This window comes from Leucopleurus acutus (assembly GCF_964270905.1).
Source record: "Leucopleurus acutus genome assembly, chromosome: 4".
NCBI lineage: Eukaryota > Metazoa > Chordata > Mammalia > Artiodactyla > Delphinidae > Leucopleurus > Leucopleurus acutus.
Genome location: NC_139146.1, coordinates 124131935 through 124139766, shown reverse-complemented (window position 1 = coordinate 124139766; position 7832 = coordinate 124131935).

The following is a 7832-nucleotide window of genomic DNA, read 5'->3' as shown; positions in this document are numbered from 1 at the left end:
TGAGAACTATATTTATTATACAATTAAGACTGAAAGTATGGAACAAACTATAAAGGATATATGCACTTGGGATGTAAACTTCCCATTCCTCTGCATTTAGGAACCAAGGAAAACAAGTAACCAATGTTAACTGAAGCCTTGTTTTTTAAGGTGAAAACACATGGGGCAAAAACGTAGATTATCTAGCATACCACGAGCCACAGTAGTTGAACTGACATTTCTGTTCAACCATTACACACAGCAATCATCTAAACCTGCAGAGCTTATTTAGAAAAGAGAGTTCCTGGAGTCAACCCAGGTTTATTACATCAGAGCCTCTACATGGGAAGATCCTAAGAATATATATTTTTAATAAATGTCCCCAAGAGATTCTGATCACCAGCTGGATTTCGGAACGAGTGATTCAGGCTACATTTGCATTCACCTGAGACTCCCATCTTTCTTATCTAGCACTCTTCCCACTCAAGCGGTGACTGTGAGGCAATATTTAGAGCAAGAGGTCATCTTTGAAATTACTGTGACTTCATACTGTGACCACTGACTATCTTTAAGGCTCAACTTGGATTTAGCAGCTAGAACCACTATTTCTTTTCTGGTATCTGTCAGTCTCAGCTGATTCTTTAGTTGGACTTTTAGTTTTTCTGAGGCGTAGAAACAAATGAAAGATGCTACCTACCATTTGTACATAGAGCTGAAGCTGTGATCTGAACACCATGCATTCCCCCACTGTGCCATGTGATCTGATGCTCCCTGCTTGATGCTCCCACGGTCACTCAGCTCTGCACCAAGTCACAATGTGTTGGTGCATAATTATGCCTAAACCTAGCAAATGGAATAAGTTCTGTTTATTTTAACATTAATTGTGGTTTTAAATAACGAAAGTAGTACATATTATGTGTAGATGTTTTGGGAAATACAGAGAAATGTAGAACAATTTATAATTTCAGCACTAAGAGGGAAGCAGCTAATATCTCGGTAGATGTTTTTCTTTTTATCCTGTGTGCATTTTAGAACTTGAATATTTCACATTGTGGCACAGAAAATTTTCCATGTTACTTAATATTCTTCTCTAGTGTTATTTTCTATATGATTTTTAATGACCATATAATATTCCATTGTGTGCCATGTACTCCTTTTTTTTTTTTTTTTTTGCATGGGGGCGGTTTGCGGGCCTCTCACTGTTGTGGCCTCTCCCATTGCAAAGCACAGGCTCCGGACGCGCAGGCTCAGCGGCCATGGCTCACAGGCCTAGCCGCTCCGCGGCATGTGGGATCTTCCCGGACCGGGGCACGAACCCGTGTCCCCTGCATTGGCAGGTGGACTCTCAACCACTGCACCACCAGGGAAGCCCATACTCTTTTTTAAGCAAGTGTCTCTCATTAGACATTTAGATTTTTCTGACCTAGTCCTAATAAAGACAATACTGCAATTAGCATCCTTATGCATAACTTTTTTGCATATATACATAATCTGTATTATCTATAATATAGGTTTTTATCTATTTCTTTCTAGAATAAATTCCTAGAAGCAGAATTTCTAGAGGAAATAAAGGATTCTGGCATTCTAAAAGTTTTTAAAATAAATATATTACCAAATAACTCTCCATAAAGATTGCATTGATTTACATGTAACACACAGAATTAGAGGTGTTTGTATTTTTATTTTTCTTCTCCTTCATGAATGCTGAAAGTTATGATTAAAATATTGACAATTGCTTTAATTTTCATATCTTTAATTACTGGTGCAACTAAGGGATTTTAAAATGTTTAATGATCATTTGTGTATCTTGTTTTGAGAGTTTCCTTTCAGGTCCTAGCCCCAATTTTCTATTAGGAGAATCATCTTTTATATGAATTCTTAACCATTCATTATGTATGTAGGATAACAATCAGGAGCATGATATTACTCACTATTTACTCAACTATTTTATTTCCTAGGTGATTACACTGGGAGAGTCATATGCTTATGCAAATAGTCTTAACTGGTATGAATATTAACCATTGTACCCCTTTCTCTCCTCCCAACCAAGATGTGACCAACAGGTGATATGTTTTTTGGTTTTGTCTTTTGACTGAATTATACTTATTTCCCCAACAACTTTTTATTTGAAAAGTTTCAGTCTTACAAAGAAATTGTAAGAATAGTTTAATGAATACCTCTATGCATTTCACCTAGATTCACCAACTGTTTGTTACATTTGCTTTATCTCTCAAAAGGAGATACTTTTAATGCAGTTTTGCAACAGCCTATGTAGGCATATGACCCTGAGGTCACAGATCTATTGCAGATAGAGCCAAAGGTGGATTTAGCAAATATTTTCCAGAGTGCTCTGTTGCAATCAACAGAGCCACCTTCAGCAATGAGCTGATGAAGAGGCAGACCACTGTTTAATAGCTAAGCATTTCTCAGCTCAATCCTGGCAGGTTACCTTAAATTTCCTTGCCTCTGTGGTTTTGAAGTGTTGCTTTTACAAGTGGAAATGGAAGACAAAATGTCTAACTCTCATATGAGAATATGAATCTCTTCCCTGGGTGCAAATTCCTCACCATACTACTTACTCCCTTCTATGATGTTTAAGGCCCTGGCACCCCCAGCCTCAATTAATTATAGATTTTTCTTCATAAATGAGATTTATAAAGTATCTGAGAGTCAATTAAAAAGGAGATATAGGTGAATTAATAAATGCATAAATAAATAAATATGATAGCTCCAGAATGCTTTCTATGTAAATTTCATTAGCTACAAGCAATTTGTATAATATTCACCAAAATCTAAATGTTGCTACTTCTCAAGTTGTTTCAGCAAAAATGGTATTACTTTGTTCAAGTATAACAAATACTTAGCTTATGATTTTTGCATCCTGCATGGACTTATATTAATATGGTATCATTTTCTTTCAGGCTTTTCTAGACATGATTTGAGATAAATAATGAACTTGGATGGATGGGTCTTGTTTTGATTCACCAGCTGCACCCCTAGTGTTGGCTAACTTGGAAATGTATTTTGTTGTTTATAAGGGGAACACATGACAGTATAATTAGATCAGTAATACTACTGGAAAAGTAATTAAAATTAAATGCTATTTGCAATACGCTCATGTTTATCTATAAACTACAGTATCATTATCCTAGAACTTAGAATAAATTATGTGGGCAACTGAAGTGGTTAGAGCCTGTAAGAACACTGTTGTGAGCTTCATCCCCAGATGTGTTTCTTATCATCACATTATTTAACCTCCCTAAGCTACTATTTTCTCATCAAAAAATCAATTTATAGCATGTCCTCACCTTCATTAAAGGAACTCTAGTAATTATCAATTAAAAATATTCTTATAATATTTTCTGGAAATGTAATACTTTATTCTAAAAGGTTTCCAGACACTAAAAATAAATATGTAAATAGAATACATGAATCAAAATGTAAATAATTTCTTTTAATAAAAATGAAATATGACATCAATAGATACAGAAGGGATTTATGCATTCAGTAGGAGCTTGAAATGGAAGACCTTTAAAGTTCCTTTTAACCCTTAAATTTCTTAATTCACAAATATTTTATTGGGTCATTACTTTGTGCCATACCTTGAGTGAAGTAGTAGAGAAAACAATACAGTCTCTGCACTTAAGGAAAGAGTAATCAAGAGGTTTCTCATGCACCACTGCATGCTAAAGAGAGCATCAAGGTGGCTACAGGCTAACAGATGAAGATGGATCTATCTGGGTATAAAATTAAGATACAGCTGAATATTTTTTACATTTCTTACTCAGGAACAAACTCCCTAATTCAGCATTTTCCTCTGTAGCAGACATATTTAAAAACCATGTACTTTCCTGGCAAAACTTTCAGGTTCATATCTATTTTATTAATTTATTGATTCATTCATTCAACTAGGGGTTATTTTGAAATGGGTAATCTAAACAGAACTTGCAGATTAAGAGGGGGTTTGGGTGGGTGGGTGGTGGGAGGAGCAGTAACACCACGAGTAAGTAGCAGAAGTTAAGGAAAGAGGAAACAAAATAATTTAAAAAGTCAATGTAAAATAGAACTGTTTTTAAAAAATTCATCAACTGTAATAAAATCTTCTACATTGAGTGATAGAGAAAGTTTGGAAATAAAGGAACAACATGCAAAAAATTAAAGAAAGAGGAAACAATAATAAAATTTAAAAAATTAACTTAAAATTGTTTTAAAATGTATTTATTATTTTAGGAAAGCTTTTTGAATAAAGTGATAATGTTAAAAATAAAATGGCTTGTAAAGATATCTAGGTAAATGCAATAAAAAACAAACTAGGAGTAATGGTAATACTAATATTTAACAAGGGGAAATTCAATTCTAAAAGGATGAAACAAGTAAAAGAGGCACATTATATAATGACTAAAAAGTATAATCCATGGAGAAGATATAATAGTCATAAACTTTCATGCACTAGATAATAAAAGAGCCAATCACACAAAACAAAATTTCTAGAACAGGAAAAGAAAAAACAAATACACAAAACACTGAGTGAGACCTTACTATATCCACACGGAACACACATAAAAGCATGTATGTGGCGCAGTGGTTGAGAATCTGCCTGCCAATGCAGGGGACATGGGTTCGAACCCTGGTCTGGGAAGATCCCACATGCCATGGAGCAACTAGGCCCGTGAGCCACAACTACTGAGCCTGCGCGTCTGGAGTCTGTGCTCTGCAACAAGAGAGGCTGCAACAGTGAGATGCCTGCACACCGCGATGAAGAGTGGCCCCCGCTTGCCACAACTAGAGAAAGCCCTTGCACAGAAACAAAGATCCAACACATCCATAAATAAATAAATAAATAATAATTTAAAAAAAACCATGTATGTGTATATAAATATATGTTCATGCATACATGCACATATTTTAAAATATGATACATCAATTATATAAAATAAAAAAGGTACAGAATATTTAAACAACAAACTTGGTAACATAAAATTTTGTAATCTATAAATGTAAAAATATAATTCTCTTTGCCTATGAAACAATCACAAAAATTCATCATGTACTTGTCCACAAAGAATATCTTAATTCTAAAACAGAATGAAAAAATTGGTTAAATTAAATAGTTGATGAAATACTTGGAAATTAATAAGTAAAAGATGACTCACCAATTCCACATCAGGTCAGGGTTATAGAAAAAAAAGATAACTCACCCGAACCCCTTAAAAAAGTAACTAATTGGAAACTAAGAAAGGCTTTTCTAAATAGCCCCTAGAACAAACAAAAGAAGAAAAAATTGAAATTAGAATATTTCTAGACAGAAAGAAAAAAAGTGAAGGGTAAGAGGGAGAATACTTCATCCAAAAGCTATACTTTAAAGATGACCAAGGCAGTGTAAGCACTGGAGAGAGTCTGTATATAGATCCAAAAAGACTTTTAATAAAGTTGGCATTTCATTTACCCTGGCAAAGAATGGTTTAATAAATGACCTCAGCATAACTGGCTAGAAAACAAAAGTTGACCTTCTTCATAACATATTAAAATGAATTCTAGGTTAATGAAATATTTAAATGTAAAAGAAAAAAACAATAAAACTATTTAAAGAAACTTTAAAAACCCGTCTGTGCCTCCCCTCCCGGGAGCCTGTTCAGCCTGCCACTGCCAGGGTCCCGTGATCCAGGGACAACTTCCCCGGGAGAACACACGGCACGCCTCAGGCTGGTGCAACGTCACGCCGGCTACTGCCGTCACAGGCGCTGCATCCGTAACCCCTCCCTCCCCAGGGGGCTGAGTGAGCCAGAGCCCCCGAATCAGCTTCTCCTTTAACCCTGTCTTGTCTGAGCTAAGAACAGACGCCCTCAGGCGACCTACATGCAAAGGAGGGGCCAAATCCAAAGCTGAATCCCCGGAGCTGTAGGAACAAAGAAAAGAAAGGGAAATCTCTCCCAGCAGCCTCAGGAACAGCAGATTAAATCTCCACAATCAACTTGATGTACCCCGCATCTGTGGAATACCTGAATAGACAACGAATCATCCCAAATTGAGGAGGTGGACTTTGGGAGCAACGCTATATAATTTTTTTTTGCCTTTTTCTCTTCTTGTGAGTGTGTAGGTGTATGCTTCTGTGTGTGATTTTGTCTGTATAGCTTTGCTTTTACCATTTGTCCTAGGGTTCCATCTGTCCATTTTTTCCTTTCTTTTTTTTTATTACTTTAAGAAGATTTCTTTCTTAATAACTATTTTTTATTTTAATAACTTTATTTTATTTTATCTTCTTTTTTTCTTTTTTTTCCTCTCTTTTATTCTGAAGCATGTGGATGAAACACTCTTGGTGCTCCAGCCAGGGGTCAGGGCTGTGCCTCTTAGGTGGGAGAGCCAAGTTCAGGACACAAGTCCACAAGAGATCTCCCAGCTCCACATAATATCAAATGGTGAAAATCTCCCAGATATCTCCATCTCTACGCCAAGACCCAGATTCACTCAACGACCAGCAAGCTACAGTGCTGGACACCCTATGCCAAACAGCTAGCAAGACAGGAACACAACCCCATCCATTAGCAGAGAGGCTGCCTAACATCATAAGAAGGCCACAGACACCCCAAAACACACCACCAGATGTGCACCTGCCCACCAGAAAGAAAAGGTCCATCCTCATCCATGAGAACACAGGCACTAGTCTCCTCCACCAGGAAGCCTACACAACCCACTGAACCAACCTTAGCCACTGGGGACAGACAGCAAAAACAACGGGAACTGTGAACCTGCAGCCAGAGAAAAGGAGACCGCAAACACAGTAAGTTAAGCAAAATGAGGAGACAGAAGAACACACAGCAGATGAAGCAGCAAGGAAAAACTCCACCAGACCTAACAAACGAAGAGGAAATAGGCAGTCTACCTGAAAAAGAATTCAGAATAATGATAGTAAAGATGATCCAAAATCTTGGAAATAGAATAGAGAAAATACAAGAAACGTTTAACCACGACCTAGAAGAAATAAAGAGCAAACAAACAGTGATGAACAACACAATAAATGAAATTAAAAATTCTCTAGAAGGGATCAATAGCAGAATAACTGAGGCAGAAGAACGGATAAGTGACCTGCAAGATAAAATAATGGAAATAACTACTGCAGAGCAGAATAAAGAAAAAAGAATGAAAAGAATTGAGGACAGTCTCAGAGACCTCTGAGACAACATTAAACACAGGAACATTCGAGGTATCAGGGTCCCAGAAGAAGAAGAGAAAAAGAAAAGGACTGAGAAAATATTTGAAGAGATTATAGTTGAAAACTTCCCTAATATGGGAAAGGAAATCGTTAATCAAGTCCAGGAAGAACAGAGAGTCCCATACAGGATAAATCCAAGGAGGAACATGCCAACACACATATTAATCAAAGTATCAAAAATTAAATACAAAGAAAAAATATTAAAAGCAGCAAGGGAAAAACAACAAATAACACACGAGGAAATCCCCATAAGGTTAATAGCTGATCTTTCAGCAGAAACTCTGCAAGCCAGAATGGAGTGGCAGGACATATTTAAAGTGATGAAGGAGAAAAACCTACAACCAAGATTACTCTACCCAGCAAGGATCTCATTCAGATTCGATGAAGAAATCAAAAGCTTTACAGACAAGCAAAAGCTAAGAGAAGTCAGCACCACCAAACGAGATCTACAACAAATGCTAAATAACTTCTCTAAGTGGGAAACACAAGAGAAGAAAAGGACTTACAAAAACAAATCCAAAATAAATAAGAAAGTGGTCATAGGAACATACATATCGATACTTAACTTAAACGTGAATGGAATAAATGCTCCAACCAAAAGACACAGGCTTGCAGAATGGACACAAAAACAAGACCCATCTAT